This window comes from Mobula birostris, chromosome 25 (assembly GCF_030028105.1).
Source record: "Mobula birostris isolate sMobBir1 chromosome 25, sMobBir1.hap1, whole genome shotgun sequence".
Classification (NCBI taxonomy): Eukaryota; Metazoa; Chordata; class Chondrichthyes; order Myliobatiformes; family Myliobatidae; genus Mobula; species Mobula birostris.
In genome coordinates this window covers 8,985,163-9,004,121 of record NC_092394.1, presented here as the reverse complement: position 1 = coordinate 9,004,121, position 18,959 = coordinate 8,985,163, and the positions used below count along the sequence as shown (strand labels likewise).

The 18,959-nt window shown below is 44.0% G+C and overlaps 1 protein-coding gene across 1 annotated transcript in view; it reads left to right on the top strand.

Moving 5' to 3' along the window:
- Positions 1-18,959, top strand: part of dph1 (diphthamide biosynthesis 1) — an 814,404-nt gene that overhangs the window by 698,450 nt on the left and 96,995 nt on the right. The window lies entirely within an intron of this gene.

The following is an 18,959-nucleotide window of genomic DNA, read 5'->3' as shown; positions in this document are numbered from 1 at the left end:
AAATGTAAAGTCCATAAGGCAAAGAAGCCCTATTAGGCCAGTTGGCCCATGGAGTCTGCTCCACTATTTGAGTATGCCTGATTTATTAACCCTCTCAACCCCACTCTCCTGCCTCCTCCCCATAACTTTGGACACCCTCAAGAACCTGCGTCAGTGATGAAAAAGCTGAATCTGGTTTATTGGGGCATCCAGCTTCCACAACAGGAACTCAATAATCAGTGAAGAATTAACAGGATATCTTTCCCCAGGTAATGTGGAATTCTCTGCCACAGGAATTCCTTTATGTAAAGAGAAGTCAGATAAGAAGGAAGAAATAGAATTGGACCATGGGGTAGTGAAGAGTCTCAGGAGTGGTTTGTGTGGAGCAGGAATACCTCCATACATTGCTGCTTCATTATAAACTCAGTGAAATGCCACTTTCTTTCCCTGAGTGTAGATTCCCTCCAACGGACTATTCCTGTAGAATTTCTGATGAAGTTAATCCTCCTGGGAAGTTTGGGTGAGGGGAGGGAGGATGTGAGAGACAAAAGCAGCTCGTCTTGCTTGTTTCAGTTAATGTAAAACACTACATTATTGTAAAAACCCTTGCTAGATCTGTAATTAATCACTTTCTGTTGGCTTGCAGAGTGCGTATTTAACAGGTATGAGACTGTCAGGCAGTATGATTATCATGCATAACTCTGCATAATTAGAGCCTTTTTGACTATTTTAACTTCATGTTGAATTTACAAGTACTTTAGATTAGCCGTATGTTTATGTTGATTATTTTCTTTCCTGCCAAGTTATCAGGTCCTGCAGTTTCTCATAGAAGAGAACAGTGTGGCACAGCAGGATACATCTATTTTAGCTCCGGTGACCCAGTTCAATTCCTTCCGCTGTCCTTAAGGAGTTTTCTCCCTTCTCCCCATGATCGTGTGGGTTTCCTCCAGGTGCTCTGGTTTCCTCCCACATTCCAAAGGCCACGCTACATTGGTGCTGCCCTCCAGTGTTCGATAGGTGGAATGACAGGCTGGATTGCATGCGTCTGTGCACCGCCAGGAGCTATATATATGTTTTTTTGTGTGACTATTTGTTTTTGCTGGCTATTTTGAATGTGCTGTGTGTGTTTTGTCCCTTGGCCCCAGAGGAACACTATTTCATTCAGCTGTATTCACGTAGGGTTGAATGATAATTAAACTTGATTTTGAATTTGATTTGATTTGATTGGCACCGGATGCGTGGCAACACTTGTGGCTGTCCCCAGCACATCCTTGGTCTGTATTGGTTGTTAACACAAACACCTTATATTCTTTCTGGGTAGCCTCCAACCTGATGGCATGATATTGAGTTCTTTTGGTAAAAAAAAATTCCTTTACCCCTCCCCTCTTCTTCTACTCCCCACTCTTGCCTCTTACCTCTTATCACCCGCCTATCACCCCCTGGATCCCCTCCTCCTTCCCTTTCTCCTGTGGTCCTCTCCTATCAGGTTCTTCTCTTTCCAGCCCTTCACCTCTGGCACCCCACTGGCTTCACTTATCAATTTCCAGCTATCCTGCTCCCCTTCCCCACCCCCCACCCACTTTTTTATTCTGGCATCTATCCAATCCTGAGGAAGGGTCTCGGCCCGAAACATCTATTGTTTATTTATTTCCAAAGATGCTGCCTGACCTGCTGAGTTCCTCCAGCATTCTGTGTGCGTGCTTTGGATTTCCTGCATCTGCAGACTTTCTTGTGTTTACATTTCACTGTATGTTTCAAAGATTAGCATTATTTGTCATTATGTACAGTGAAACATACAGTGAAATGTGTTGTTTGTGTCATGTGCTGGGGGCAGCACACAGTTTTGATGTATTTGTGTCAAATAAAGCTAATCTTTTTTCTTAGTGAAAAAGAACAGAGAAATAGGCACTGCAGCCCACTGCCTGCACACCAATCATTCAATTCTCCAGGTCCCAAATACACTGAGTCCCTTCAGCTCTAGTTCAGTGGGTAGTAGTCTTACCTTGGAATCATGTCCTTTCCCACAACTATAGAGATTTGAATGTAGAAGTCATGCCCACTGTTGTAGTGAGGGAGTGCTGCACTGCTCAACATCTCACCTGCAGGTTAGACATCATATCTGCTGGAGAGACAGGAGACTGCAGGTGCAGTTGCAGAGAAAGTGCAGAGCAGTTAGGCAAACAAAGTGCAGGGGCTACAACGAGGTAAATTGAGAGATTAAGAGTTCACCTTTAGATGATAAGAGGCCCATTGAAGAGCCTTATCACAGTGGGGTAGAAGCTATCCTTCAGGACCTTTTTCTCAAGCTTTGTATCTTCTCAAACACAAGGAATTCTGCAGATGCTGGAAGTTCAAGCAACACACATCAAAGTTGCTGGTGAACGCAGCAGGCCAGGCAGCATCTCTAGGAAGAGGTACAGTCGACGTTTCAGGCCGAGACCCTTCATCAGGACTAACTGAAGGAAGAGTAGTAAGAGATTTGAAAGTGGGAAGGGGAGAGGGAGATCCAAAATGATAGGAGAAGACAGGAGGGGGAGGGATGGAGCCAAGAGCTGGACAGTTAATTGGCAAAAGGGATATGAGAGGATCATGGGACAGAAGGCCCAGGGAGAAGGAAAGTGGGGGGGGGGAGCCCAGAGGATGGGCAAGGGGTATAGTCAGAGGGACAGAGGGAGAAAAAGGAGAGAGAGAGAAAGAATGTGTGTATATAAATAAATAACGGATGGGGTACAAGGGGGAGGTGGGGCATTAGCGGAAGTTTGAGAAGTCAATGTTCCTGCCATCTTCTGCCTGTTGGGAGAAGGGAGAAGAGATAATGTCCAGACAGGGTAGGAGGGGTCCTTGATTATTTTGACTGCTTTCCCAAAGCAGCAGAAATTTTACTTGCTGTCAATGTGGCCAAGTTTTCATTGAGTGCCCCATCTCATGAGATTGTCCAATTAAAGAGAGCCAGCTCCTCGTAGATGCAAGAGATGCTGGAAATTTTGAGCAGCACACACGCAAGATGCTGGAGGAACTCAATAGGTCAGGGAGCAACAGTGGAGGAAACTAAACAGCCGTTGTTCCGGGCCCAAAACATCAACTGCTTGTTCCCCTCCATAGATGCTGAATTCCTCCTGCATTTTGGGTGCGTCTTTATCATTTATAACCTTCATATAGAGGGAGCAGCATCCAAATTCTCATTGTGCTCCTAAACACAAGAGATGCTGGAAATCCAGATCAACGCACATAAAATGCTGAAGGAACTCAGCAGATCAGGCAGCGTCCTCGGAGGGGAATAAACATTCGAGATTTCAGCCCTGAAACACCAACAGTTTATTCCCCTCCATAGAAGTTGTCTGGCTTGAATTCCTCCAGCATTTTGTGCGTATTCAGCAAGCTCCTCATCAGTGAATAAATCCATTTTGGGCTGAGATGGAGGTGGAGGACTGGGAGGGAAAAGGAATGCATTGTTCAGTGGAGTCCTGATGAAGGGTCTCGGCCTGAAACGTTGACAGTTTATTCCTCTCCATAGATGCTGAGTTTCTCCAGCATCTTGTGTGTCTTAATCTGGATTTCCAGTATCTTCAGAATCTCTTTTGTTTATGGATTGTTCTTGTTTGTTGATCTTGCTGGATATGGGCAAGAGAAACAGAGACCTAATGTAATATTGAGACAAAAAGAGGCACTTGTTAGGGACAATAAACCCCATCATAAAGTGTTCTATTTTCTCTTTTATATTTCAAAGTTCTTTCATTTGTTTCATAATGTAAGTGATAACCTCCAACAGAGCCGTCAAAGGTAATTATAGCATGACAATTTTATACTGACAATTCTCACATTTAAGTAACAATTATATATCAGATATTGTGATATGTTTGTAAGTGTATGCATATATATTTTACCCTCTGTTTAAAAGAGTTTGGGTACCACTAACAAGGCTAATCTTTATTGAAGATCACTAATTCCCCTTGAGAAGGTGAACCACCTTAAGCATGCAACATAAAACACTGCAGGCCCTTCATCTTATGATGTTGTTATGATCTTTTAACCTACTCTAAGATCAATTTAACCCTTTCCTCCTGCACAGCCCTCCATTCTTTTATCTTCCATGTGCCTTTCTAAGAGTTTCTTAAATGCTCCTATAATGCCCCTCCCCTTCCCCCCACCTTCTTACACTGACTTCTCTTCTTCCTTTCCAATCCTGAGGAAGGATCTTGGTCCAAAATGCCGACTGTTTACTCATAGATGCTGCCTAGCCTGCTGAGTTCCTCCAGCCTTTTGTGTGTGTTGCTTTGGATTTCCAGCATCTGCAGATTTTCTTGTCTTTGTGCCCCTATGGTGTGTTGTCCTCTACCACCACCACTGGCAAGGTTTTCCACACACCCACCGCTCTCTGTGTGAAAAAACACTACCTCTACCTTGCTTATACTTATAGGATAGGTCCTGAATGTAGATACTAAACCTATGGTACCTATACCGTCCTCCAGTCACCGTCCCTCAGGCTGTGAGGCTTCTGAACACCCTGCTGCTACCTCTCAGCACACATTACTTATGACAGCACCAGTAGCATTGTACTGTTGTATGGTTAACTATATGCCATGTATGCACTTTATATCAACTTGTAGAGTACTGTTTTTCATATAATTTCCTATGTGGGTTAATTTTGATTTGATTTGAAACAAACTGTGGGAAAGACATCCATCTCCATCTTCTCTTTACTTGCCCTTGAAACAGCAATATCTGTGAGTCTTAAGTCTTTGTTAATATTGGTAAACATTTAGTAGATGGATATATGTGCCTAGGTCTTTTGCACAGTACTGTATATCTACAGAATACTTCTGTTTATCTGTTGATATTATTTTATGTGCTATATGAGATATATGTACTATGTATGATGTATTATGTTTTTCACCTTGGTCCCTGAAGAACATTGTTTCATTTGACTGTATACATGTGTACAGTTGAATGACGATTAACTTGAACTTAAAATGATGCTCTCTTGAACAACTTCTAGTCATGGTACATCCAGAGTGGGATTATAGGACAGGTGAGAGAACAGCAATATCTTTCAAAGTCAGGAAACACACAATGTGGAACCATAAGACCATAAGGTATAGGAGCAGAATTAGGCCATTTGGCCCATCGAGTCTGCTCTGCCATTTCATTATGGCTGATCCATTTTCCGTCTCAGCCCCAACCTCCTGCCTTCTCCCTGTAATCCTTTCATGCCCTGTAATAAGCACTGCAAAAAGTGAGCAAAATAGTAAGGTAACATTCACAGTTCATGGACCATTCAGAAATCTGATGGCAGAGGGGAAGAAGTGGCACCTAAACCATTGAGTGTGTGTTTTCAGGCTCCTGTACCTTGTCCCTGATGGTAGCAATGAGAAGGGCACAGGTCCTGGGTGGTGAGCATCCTTCATGAAGGATGTCACCTTCTTGAGGTATCAGCTTTTGTAGATGTCCTCAGTGGTGGGGATGCTGGTGCCCATGATAGGGCTGGCTGAGTTTACAATCCTCTGTAGCTTTCTTTGATCCTGTGCATTGGAACCTCCATACCAGACAGTGATGCAACTAGTTGGAATGCTCTCCATAGTACGCCTGTAGAAATTTGCTAGAGCTTTTGGAGACATACTAAATCTCCTCAAACTCACAACAAAGTATAGCTGCTGTCATGCAGGTCACTGCCGAAGGGTCTCAGCCCGAAACGTTGACTGTACTTTTTTTCCACAGATGATGCCTGGCCTGCTGAGTTCCTCCAGTATTTTGTGTGTGTTGCTCAAGATTTCCAGCATCTGCGGATTTTCTCTTGTTTGTGATAGCTGCTGTCATGCCTTCTTTGTAATTGCATTGATCTGTTGGGCTCAGGGTAGATCTTCAGAGATGTTGACAGTCAGGAACTTGAAGCTGCTCACCCTTTCCAGATCAGGCATTGTGCAGATGGGGGCTGTGTTTTTCTGTTTGTCTGGTCTATGTCTGTGTGCTTCTGTATGTCTGTGTTCAAGTCTGCTAACCATTAGCATAATTTTAATAAGGATTTAAATTAGTTTAGGTTAGAGATCTGCTTTGATTTGAACAGATGCTTTACTTGGCTTCAAATAGAAACTTTTCTTTCCAGGCTAAAGGTATCTAGCTTTCACAAGGCATTTGTTTATGCGTTAATACAGGATATGTTCTAATATTATATTCAGCTATGCTTCATTTGGCTTGTAGTTTTTACTTTTAAAATAAACCCATTGAAAGAATCTACAAAGCTCTTGCATATATACTGTACGTATGCTTAAAATACTGTGCAAAAGTCTGAGCACATACAGTATATATATATATATATAATTTATAAATCTGCTGGAAGCAAAAGATATTGGGAATGGCGAGGGTAGAATATCACGGGAGGGGTGTGGGACAGGTGGCAGAGAAGGAGTGCCGGGGCAGGGGTGGGTGGTGCAGATGCAGACACACCCAGCCCTGAGACACCAGGCAAGGTTACTTCATTCCAAACAATTGGTTTATTGATCATTACAGAATGTCTCTCTGGTGCTTCCTGTTCCCTCCCTTCTCCCTTCCCCTTTTCCCAACCATGATTCCCCTCTCCCTGCCCCCTTCCCACTGTCAGTCCACAATAGAGACCCAGATCAGAATCAAGTTTATCATCGCTCACAGATGTCACAAAATTTGTTTTTTTTTGTGCCGGCAGTACAGTGCAATACATAAAATGACTACAGTGATATGTAAAAGCCTTAGACACCCTAGCTATATATATATGTGCACAGTACTGTACAAACATTGTCCGTGTATATAGTGTACTATATATGTTATTCACAGTGTTATATATTATCTATTATTATAATAATATGTATATTATTTTGTGTGTAGAATATAGCTGTTTACTCAGATTCTTTAATCCTCGGTGTTGACTATCTCTCTGTCTAATTTAACCTGCTGTTCCCTTGCTCATTTCTAGTCATAGTTATACAACAGAGAAACAGGCCCTTCAGCCCAACTGCTCCATGCTAACACTCTCTCCCTTTTCTCATCCCCTCTCCCCACCTTCTTTGTGACCTCCCTCCGTCTTCCTTATTCTTCCTCTTCCCTACATTCACTCTCTCCTGATAGTATCTCTTAACTCCATACATTTCCTTTTCTTTCTCCTCCCTCCACTCATTTTCACCTTCTGTAAGTTTCACTTACTGCTGTGTTTTTTATTCCCTTTTTAGCTTTCCTCGTCTTCTCATTTCTTTTCCAAAGATAGTTTATTCAATGATTATATTATCACGTTAACGGTACTTCATTATACACACTATTTACCGTTTCAAATTCTAACCAGGTCTTAGGTATTCAGAACTCTCTTGAGACCTGTGGTACCCACTGGTCCCGGAAATCCCCACTGTACCCGCTGGTCTGCTTTCATGATGTTGCTGTAGGGCTAAACGTTGGGCAGTTTGCAGCAGAGAGTTCGCCTGCTATTCTCTAAATGCCATACTTTGATAACAAACTTACTTAGAACTTTGAAGATTTAGGGAGGGTGCAGAAGAGATTTGCCAGGATGTCACCTGGATTAGAGAGCATAAGTATAGTTTGAGGGAGCTTGCGTTTTTTTTCTTTCGAGTGAATGAGGATGAGAGATGAGTTGATGGAAGTGTACAAGGTGATAAGAGGCAGAAATTGAGCAGACAGTCAGTGACCTTTCTCTAGGGTGGAAATGGCTAATGTGAGGGGTCAAAATTTTGAGATGACTGGAGGAAAGGATTGGGGGAACATCACAGGGAGACATCAGAGAATGGGGGGTGCATGGAATGGTGATGGTGGGGGACCATTTTAGAACCTCTTAGATAGGCACATGGATGAAAGAAAAATAGAGGGCCATGTGGGAGGAAAGGCTAAGAGAAAGTTAAAAGTTGGCACAACATCATGGGCTGAAGGGTCAGTACTGTGCTGTGCAACACAGCTGGAGGAACTCAGCAGGCCAGGCAGCATCTATGGAAAATAGTAAACAGTCAACATTTCTGGCCAAGACCCTCAACAGGACAGCACTGTGCTGTTACTGTTCTATGTTACAGGCGGGCAAATGGGACTGGCTTAAACGGGAATATTAGCCAGCATGGCTCAGTTGGGCTGAATGGCCCATTTCCGTACAGTATGACTCTGTGACTCAATAACACACTGATATTTGGCACCAGCTATTGAGCGTCCGCAGGAAAGTTCGGCAACATTTGGCCATGTGGCTCTAGAACCTGCTCCCTGTGACATGGAGATTGGTTCATTTGTGGAGATTGCGGTTGCTTTAGCTGTGAAGCACGTTGCAGACGCAGCCAATAGACCATCCGTCACCTGCAGGGTCTCAGTCGCTCCAGGCAGCAGGTGTATTTTCTCTGCATTACACTTGCCACAAATCAATTAGCAGGCAAGCGCTGGAAAAGTCCCCCGGAAAGATGTTGCCTGAAATGAAAAGGTGAAACAACAACTTGTTTGCTGCTTATGGATTCATGACACATTACATTCGTGGTGAATGTCATTAGAGTTTGAACTGCCTAAACTCCTGGGATTAGCCTCGAGGAGTTTACAACATTTCCACTGAATTGTGTTGGATTTGTTTTAATATTCTGTGTCGGCAGCCAAACCCATTAGGCCTCTGTCATTCCATCTGACGGGGAAAGTTGATTTTGTGTGTACTCTATTGCATGCAGCCAGCGGTTAGAATACATTCAGTGGCCACTTTATTAGGTACTCCCTGTGCCTCATAAAGTGGCCACTCAGTATACGTTCATGGTCTTCTGGTGCAGTAGCCCAACTTCTTCAAGGTTCAACATGTTGTGCATTCAGAGATGCTGTTCTGCACACCACTGTTGTAACATGTGGTTATTTGAGTCACTGTTGTCTTCCTGTCAGCTTGAACCAGTCTGGCCATTCTCCTCTGACTTCTCTCATTAATAAGGCACTTTCGCCCACAGACCTGCCACTCAATGGATGTCTTAGTGCTTTTCGCACTATTTTCTGTAAACTCTATACTGTTGTGCGTGAAAATCCCAGGAGATTAGGAGTTTCTGAGATGCTCAAACCACCGTCTGTCACCAACAATCACTCTACAGTCAAAGTCACTTGGATCATGTTTCTTCCCCATTCTGATGTTTGGTCTGAACAACAACTGAACCTCATGACAATGACTGCATGCTTTTATGCACTGAGTTGCTGCCACATGGTTGGATCTTTAGATACAGTATTTCCATTAACAAGCAGGTGTACAGGTAGACCTAGTAAAGGGTCACTGGGTGTAGGCATCATGAGTTTGGGTACTCAAAAGTGGCAGGTCGTGGAATACATACTCTGCGGTTTTAAGTTTGTACTGTTTAACTGCTACCCGTCCATGATATTTTGCGTAGTGTGGGAATTAGTATGGAGGTATCTCAGGGAGAGGTTTTACCCAGATAGATCTACCAGAATGCCACCTATTGAAGTCAGGCAATGTCAGGTTGAGAACCCTGACGATCCGAGCCAGCCCTCGACCTTGATTATGACTATTCATAAGCCCTTCACCCCCGGGGAGAAACAGAACATTTTGTCCGAGTTGCCCTCGCTTAAAGTCGCCTGTGGGAATTCAGAATTCTGGCGTAAACTCAAGGAAATGGTTGAAATTCACCAGATGCACCCTAAGGATATACATGTGATAGTGAAAGCAAAGTACCTGAGGAATATGTGGGACAGGATGGCCCAGGGGGTGCGTAGTGCACATGATGGAGCTGGTGAGTTTCTAACTCTCTGCAGCTTTTCCCGATCCTGTGCATTGGAGCCTCCATTCGAGGCAGTGATGCAACCAGTCAGGATGCTGTCCATGTTACATCTCTAGAATTATAAAATGGACCCTTTGCTGCGAGTCCTGCCTTTCGCCTGTCCCCTATCCTTACTCAGCAGATGCCCCAAGCTGTCAGCTTCAGATTTATTTATCAAAATATACAGTGAAATGTACCTTTTGCGGTAGCAACCAACACAGCCCTGGGATGTGCTTGGGGCAGCCTGCAAGTGTTTCCACACATTCCAGCGTCGACATAGCGTGCCCACAGTGCTCAGCTGAACAACACAGAACACAACAAGCAGCGAAACAACAACAGCAAAAGAAGCCCCTTTCCTCACTCCCACCTTCCCACGGATGTAGACTGTTCTCTGACTCCAGGCAACACTCAGTGAGCTCACATCTAAAAACTCTGAAGATTCATCTCACTATGATTAAAAAGAGAAATAGTTACCTAAAGGCAACACACCTGACACCCAATCAATAGGTTAATTACTATTAATTTTGCAAGGCATTGCTAATTGATTAGCGATTGATTGCCAACATTAGACAAGATTGTTTAATGTCATCTCCAGTACACAAGTGTAAAGGTGAACAAAATAACTGTTACTCCAGACCTGAAGCAGCAGAAAAAATACACAATAAGATAAAGAACACAATAATAAGAAGATACACAATAAATATACATGTGCGTTTGCATGATTAAACGTCCATAAAGTGACACTGGGCAGAGGAGTGTCTGTACATAAGGTGACTCTGACAGGAAATGATAAAGTAGTGGTGGTTGAGGGTGTGGAGGGGTGGGTTAGTGGGTGGAGGTGTTGATTTGCTTGACTGCTTGGGGAAAGTAATTGTTTTTTGAGTCTGGTGGTCCTGGTGTGGACACTACATAGCCTCCTACCTGATGGGAGTGGGTTAAACAGTCCACGGGCAGGGAAGGTGGGATCCTTCATGATATTGCTGGTCTGTTTCTAGCACTGTTTCTGTATATATGTCCGTGATGGCGGGTACCCTGGTGCCAGTGATGTGTTGGTGGTTTTGACTACCCATTGTAGAGCCTTCCTCTAACAAACTCCATGTTGCAGGAAGGATAGTAGAAGGCACACCGAACTTTGATGAACCTTGATAGTTCACCAACAATCTGCATATTTCGTTTGCAAGCAGAGGGAGAAAAATTGTCACAAAGTGCTGTATCGTCAGTAGGATATGTCTCAATATACATTCAGTGATCACTATATTAGGTACACCTGTACATCTATTCGTTAATCCAATATCGAATCAACCAATCATGTGATAGCAACTCAATGCATAAAAGGATGCAGACGTGGTCAAGAGTTTCATTTGTTTTTCAGACCAAACATCAGAATGGAGAAGAAATATAATCTAAGTTACTTTGGAGAAGAAATGTGATCTCTTCTATTATATTCTTTGACCGTGAAATGATTGTTGGTGCCAGACAGGGTGGTTTGAGTATCTCAGAAACGACTGATTTCCTGGGGTTTCCACACACAACAGTCTCTAAGAGTTTACAGGGAATGGTGCGAGAAACAAAAAAGATGCAGTGAGCGGCAGTTCCGTGGGTGGGAACATTCTGTTAATGAGAGAGGTCGAAGGAGAATGGCCAGACTGGTCTGAGCTGACAGGAAGGTGACAGTAACTCAAGTAACCAGAGTGATGTGCGGAAGAGCATCTCTGAATGCACAACATATTGAACCTTGAAGTGGATGGGCTACAGCAGCAGAAGACCATGAACATACACTCAGTGGCCACTTTACTAGATACAGGAGGTACCTAATGAAGTGGCCACTGACTGGATAGTCATCATTGGAAACTCATGAGCTACAATGGCACAGCAAGTACACACAAGCAGCTTATAATTAATACTATATGTTGGAAAAAGTGGGAAAGGAAGGATGAGGGAGGGAAAATCTCCCAGCATTCCCACTGCAGTCCTGTATTCCTGATAAAAAGTGGAGGCGTTGGGATGTTCAGTATTGCCATGTCCCAGACCTATCCCAGTGACAGTGCGCCCCTAATCCAGAGTGTGCAACTGCTTGAACTTCACAGCACTGGTTGTGTAGCAGTGAGTGTAACGCTATTACAGTGCCAGTGACCTGGGTTCAGCTCCACCACTGTCTCTAATTTCCCTCACCGTTTTCATGGAGCTTCCTATAATTGGGTCTCAGTAAAGGAACATGCGTGTCTTCACATAGCAGGTCCACAAGGGCTGTTGATGTGTCGCACTAGCATCCAACAGCTCCCTTCTCTGTGAAACTAATACACTCTAAGGTAAGATAAACTCACAGGGGAGACTACACCATAAGAACACAAGACATAGGAGTAGAATTAATCCATTCGGCCCGTCCATTCTGCTCCGCCGTTCACTCATGGCTGATTTACTATCTCTCTCAAACCCATTCTCCTGCCTTCTTCTCGAAACCTTAGATACCTTTACTAATCAAGAACCTATCAACCTCCACTTTGAATATGCTCAATGATTTGCTCTCTACAGCCATCTGTGACAATGAATTCCTCAGGTTCACCACCCACTGGCTAAAGAAATTCCTCCTGATCACTGTTCTAAAGGGCACCCCTCTATTCTGAGGCTGTGCCCTCTGGTCCTAGACTCCCCCACCAATTGAAACATCTTCTCCATGTCCACTCTATCTAGTCCTTCCAGTATTCAGTAGGTTTCAGTGAGATGCCCTCTCATTCCTTTAAACTCTAGTGATACAGGCCCAGAGCCATCAAACACTCCTCATACATTAACCCTTTCATTCCCAGAATAATACTGATGCATCTCTGGACTCTCTTAAAAGCCAGCACATCCTTTCTTTGATCAAGAGCCCCAAACTGCTCACAGTACTCTGTGCAGAAGTACCAACAGCCTGATATCAGTTAAGAGTTAGATGATGTATTTGTAGAACAGAAATACCTGATGGGCTGAACGGCCTGTTCCTGTGTTGTAAAATTCAGCGTAATCCCACAAAGAGAACCATCGCTGGATGTTTTGTTTTTAAATGTGTAAATCACACACATAAATTGGGAAAGTAAACAGCTGAAGCATCTGCTTGTAATGTCACACAAATCTTTATTTTTTTCTTTGTGAAGGTGTCTCTTTATTGCCCTTTATCTAATTAAAAAATAAAATAAAATTAACAATAAAGCAGAGACTGTTGTTTACTGACCTGGATACGGTATGGGACACAAGGCTTAATTGAAATTGCTCAGTGCAAATAGATGACTGACGATTAGCTGTCAGTTTCAATAGAGCGGATGCTATCCCGTGTCTTGTTTCCATTTACTTCCTAATTTATTTCGCCTCATTTGGCTTGTGCCTTTACAACGTCTGTGCATCCCTCCCACCATTCCGTCTGCCCTCTTTCCCACTCTCCCTGGATATATTCACATCCTCATATGAGTCATAGAGTCACAGAACACCACAGCACAGATGTAGGCCCTTTGTCCCATCTACTCTGCGTTATTCTGTCTAGTCCCATTACCAGGACAACAGCTCTCCATATCCCTCCCATCCACACACTAATCCAAACCTCTCATAAATGTTGAAAACGATTATGCGTCCACCACTTCCACTGGCAGCATGTTCCACACTCTCACCATCCTCGAAATGAAGAAGTTGCCCGTCAGGTTCCTCTTCAATATATCACCTTTCACTCTTAACCTATGACTTCTAGTTCTAGCCTCACCCAACCTCAGTGGAAAAAGCCTGCTTTCATTTACCCTATCTGTACCCCTCATAATTTTGTACACCTCTATCAAATCTCCCATCATTCTCCTACACCCCGGGAATAAAGTCCAAACCTGTTCAACCTTTCCCTATCACTTGGGTCATCGAGTCCCGGCAAATTTATTGTAATTCTTTTCTGGCTGGAGAGTAAATATTTCACCTTTCACCCTTAACCTATGACCTCTAGTTCTAATGAACCTCAAGTAAGAGCTGTGCTTAGGGTCATTTCTGGATTTGACAAGATGGCTAGTTATTGATTGCTGTTCAGCATTCAACACCATCATACCCTCAGTATTAATCAGCAAGCTCCCAAACTTGGACCTCCATATCTCCCTCTGCTGCTGGATCTTTGAGTTCCATATTGGGAGACACAGTCAGTGCAGATTGGAAATAACATCTTCTCCTCACTGACAATCTACACTGGGTTAGCCCAGTGCTCTGCTCTCTCTGGCTAGGCACAGGTCAAACAGCATCTATAGATTTGCCAATGACACCACTATGGTTGGCAGAATTTCAAATGGTGATGAGGAGATGTACAGGAGTGAGGTAGATCAGCTGGTTAGGTGGTGTCGCACCAACAACCTTGCACTCAACGTCAGCGTGACCAAGGAATAGACTGTGGGCTTCAGGAAGGGGAACTCAAGGGAACACAATCCGGTCTGCGTCGAGGGATCAGCAGTGGAAGGGGTGGGCACTTTCAAGTTCCTGGGTGTCAACGACTCTGAAGGTCCATCCTAGGCCAAACATATTGAAGCAATTACAAAGGCGCGACAGTGACTGTGTTTCATTAGGAGTTTGAGGAGACTTGGTATGTCACCAGAAACACTCACAAATTGATATGAAGTGGGCCACTGCACAGCATCGGAAAAGCTGCAGGAAAGTTGCAAACTCAGCCAGCACCATGGTGGGCAGGCCTCTCCAGCATAGAGGACATCTTGAAAAGCCGATTCCTCTGGAAGGTGGCATCCATCGCTAAGGATCCTCATCGACCAGGACCTGCCTCTTCTCGTTGCTACCATTAGGGAGGAGGAACAGGAGCCTGAAGGCACACACTTAATGTTTTAGCAACTGCTTCTCTCCCTCCACCGTCCGATTTCTGAATGGACAATGAACCCATGTATGCTACCTCACTATTTTTTTTCTTTTTTTGCTCTCTTTTTCAACTAATTTAATGTTACATATTTCTTATTGTAATGTACAGTTTTTTAATATGTATTGCAATGTATATTCCTGCCTTAAAACAACAAATTTCGTGACATTCGCCAGTGATACTAAACCTGATTCTGATTCTGAAGTGTTCAAAGTTCAAAATAATATTTATTATCAGAGTGCATACATAGAAACATAGAAACTTGGTGCAGGAGTAGGCCATTCGGCCCTTCGAGCCTGCACCGACATTTATTATGATCATGGCTGATCATCCAACTCAGAACCCTGCACCAGCCTTCCCTCCATACCCCCTGATCCCCGTAGCCACAAGGGCCATATCTAACTCCCTCTTAAATATAGCCAGTGAACTAGCCTCAACTGTTTCCTGTGGCAGAGAATTCCACAGATTCACCACTCTCTGTGTGAAGAAGTTTTTCCTAATCTCGGTCCTAAAAGCCTTCCCCTTTATCCTCAAACTGTGACCCTTCGTTCTGGACTTCCCCAACATCGGGAACAATCTTCCTGCATCTAGCCTGTCCAATCCCTTTAGGATTTTATACATTTCAATCAGATCCCCCCTCAATCTTCTAAATTCCAACGAGTACAAGCCCAGTTCATCCAGTCTTCATATGAAATTCCTGCCATCCCAGGAATCAATCTGGTGAACCTTCTTTGTACTCCCTCTATGACAAGGATGTCTTTCCTCAGATTAGGGGACCAAAACTGCACACAATACTCCAGGTGTGGTCTCACCAAGGCCTTGTACAACTGCAGTAGTACCTCCCTGCTCCTGTACTCGAATCCTCTCGCTATAAATGCCAAAATACCATTCGCCTTTTTCACCGCCTGCTATACCTGCATGCCCACTTTCAATGACTGGTGTATAATGACACCCAGGTCTCGTTGCACCTCCCCTTTTCCTAATCGGCCACCATTCAGATAATAATCTGTTTTCCTATTTTTGCCACCAAAGTGGATAACTTCACATTTATCCACATTAAATTGCATCTGCCATGAATTTGCCCACTCACCCAACCTATCCAAGTCACCCTGCATCCTCTTAGCATCCTCCTCACAGCTAACACTGCCGCCCAGCTTCGTGTCATCCGCAAACTTGGAGATGCTGCATTTAATTCCCTCATCCAAGTCATTAATATATATTGTAAACAATTGGGGTCCCAGCACTGAGCCTTGCGGTACCCCACTAGTCACTGCCTGCCATTCTGAAAAGGTCCTGTTTATTCCCACTCTTTGCTTCCTGTCTGCTAACCAATTCTCTATCCACATCAAAACCTTACCCCCAATACCGTGTGCTTTAAGTTTGCTCACTAATCTCCTGTGTGGGACCTTGTCAAAAGCATACATGTCACCACATGCAACCCTGAGATTCTTTTTCCTGTGGCATACTTAGCAAAGCTATAGAACAGTAACTGTAAACCAGATCAATAAACACCAAACTGAGTAAATGCAGATATAAATAAATGCTATGCCAGATTACTCCAAATTCAATTTAACCCTTCCCTCCTGCATAACTCTCTATTTCCCTGTCATCCATGTGCCTATCTAAGAGTCTCTTAAATGTCCCTAATGTATCTGCCTCTACCACCACTCCTGGCAGTGCGATTCATGCACCCATCACTCTGTGTAAAAATACTTACGTCTGACATCCCCACTATACTCTCCTCCAATCACCTTAAAATTATGTGCTATTGTATTAACCATTTCTGCTGTTGGAAAAAGTCTCTGGCTGTCCAGTCTATCTATTCCACATCATCTTTTATACTTCTACCAAGTCCCCTCTCATCCTCCTTCACTCCAAAGATAAAAGACCTAGCTCACGCAACCTTTCCTCACAAGACATGCTCTGTAATCTAGGCGGCATCCCGTTAAATCTCCTCTGCACTCGCTGTCCGTGAAGTATTGAATAATAACACCAGAAACTACACCGTGTCACCAGGGATATTATTGCTTGGCTTAGGATAACACTGACTCAATAAATAAAGTAAACATGATGGGAAGTAAGATTGGGATTAAGATTGAACTCGTGCCTAGTGTATATACAGTACAACAGCTTTGGTAACTTCAGGGTCACCCAAGGATTTTACAGTCAATTAATTTTTAAGTGTAGTCACTATTACAATGCAAACAAAGACAGGCAGCACCAGACAGCAATGTTATAATGAGTTCACCATCTCTTTCGGGGTAAGTTACAGTCAGAATGTTGGAGTAATTCTAAACATTTACAGGGAGAGGTTGGACAAAGTTGGGTTGTTTTTTTTCTGAAGCAGCAGAGGCTGGATGGAGACCTGATAGAAGTTTATTAGATTGTGAGAGGCATAGATAGACAGCTGGTATTGTTTTCCCAGGGCCGAAATGTCTGAAACGGGAGGTGAGAGGGGGTAAGTTCAAATGAGATGTGTGGGGCACAGGGAGCGGTGGGTGTTTGGAATGCCCTGCCAAGGATGATGGTGGAGGTTGAAACCATAGAGGTGTTTAAAAGGCTCTTCGATAGGCACATGAATATGCAGGGAATGTTTTAAGCGGAAGGGATTCGTTTATTTACAAATAAAAGGAAAGATTAGCTTTATTTGACGCACATTTATTAAAACATACAGTGAAATGCACCGTTTTTGTCTTAACGACCAACACAGTCCAAGGATGTACCCACAAGTGTCGCCATGCTTCCAGCACCAACGCAGCATGCCCACTTCTTACTAATCCTAACCCTAACCAGTGGCTTTGGAATATAGGAGGAAATCAGAGCTCTGGAGGAAACCCATGTGTTCACGGGGAGAACATACAAACCTGTTTTAGCCCGCGCCGGAGCTGAACCCAGAACAGTGACCGTTGGCGTTGTACAGCGATGCGCTAACCACTATGCTACCCTGCCGCCATTTTGGGCGTATTTAGGCATTTAACTGTTAGTTTAATTAGTTTGGTACAACATTGCAGGCCGGAGGACCTGTTCCTGTTCTGTGCTGTGCTGTGCTGTACTGTTCTGTTCCGCTAACTAACACTCTTCACTAGTTTACGTTGACCTGGAAATAGAACATCAGAACAATGGTACCTTGAACAGTGCAACATCACTGGACTAGTGCACCAAAGCACAGCCACTCCTGAATAACAACACTTCATACCGCCACTGAGTAATAGGACACAGAGACAGGCCCTTCGGCCCAACTCATCCATCCTGACCACATTGCCCATCTAAGCCAGCCCCATTTGCCTGCATATGATCCACGTTCCATATAACCATATAACAATTACAGCACGGAAACAGGCCATCTTGGCCCTTCTAGTCCGTGCCGAACTCTTACTCTCACCTAGTCCCACCGACGTGCACTCAGCCCATAACCCTCCATTCCTTTCCTGTCCATATAGCTGTCCAATTTAACTTTAAACACCAACATCGAACCTGTCTCAACCACTCCTGCTGGAAGCTCATTCCACACAGCTACCACTCTCTGAGTAAAGAAGTTCCCCCTCATGTTACCCCTAAACTTTTGCCCTTTAACCCTCAACTCATGTCCTCTTGTTTGAATCTCCCCCACTCTCAACGGAAAAAGCCTATCCACGTCAACTCTATCTATCCCCCTCATAATTTAAAATACCTCTATCAAGTCCCCCCTCAATCTTCTACGCTCCAAGGAATAAAGACCTAAAGGTTCCTCTAAAGGGGCGGTGCGTCTTGCGGTCAGGGTAATGCTATTACAGCGCCAGTGATCCTGGTTTAATTCCCTCCACTGTCAGTAAGTTGTCTTTACGTTCTCCCCGTGACTGCGTGGATTTCCTCCAGGTGCTGAGGTTTCCTCCCACATTCTAAGACGTACGAGTGAGTACATCTCAAAGACATGGGTGTAATTGGGTAGTGTGGGTTCTTTGAAATAGAAGGTCCTGTTATCATGCTGTGTCTCTAAATAAGCCTCTCATTGCCTTGTACCTGTCCAAATGTATTTTACATATTGTTATTGTTCCTGCTGGGTGGTGGGGTGGAGATATGTCTCTAACAAAGGCACTCCTTCCCTCCACTAGCCTGCAACTCACCCTTGGGCAAGGTGTAGCATCTGCTTAGCCCCCTGATCAGGGTCACGGGAAGCCACGGTAGCAGGTGGTGGATGGTCGTATGAGCTGCCGGTGCATATCACAAGACCTGGTTGTGCGACCACTGACGCCAGGCAGACAATCTCTGAGACATCAGAACATACCATGAAGCGTCTCACTTGCGTCAAATCAAATCAGTGAGGATTGAGCGTGCAAGAGGCGCTATGCTTCCTGCAGCCAATATAACATGATCAAGCTCCCTAACCCTAGCCAGTC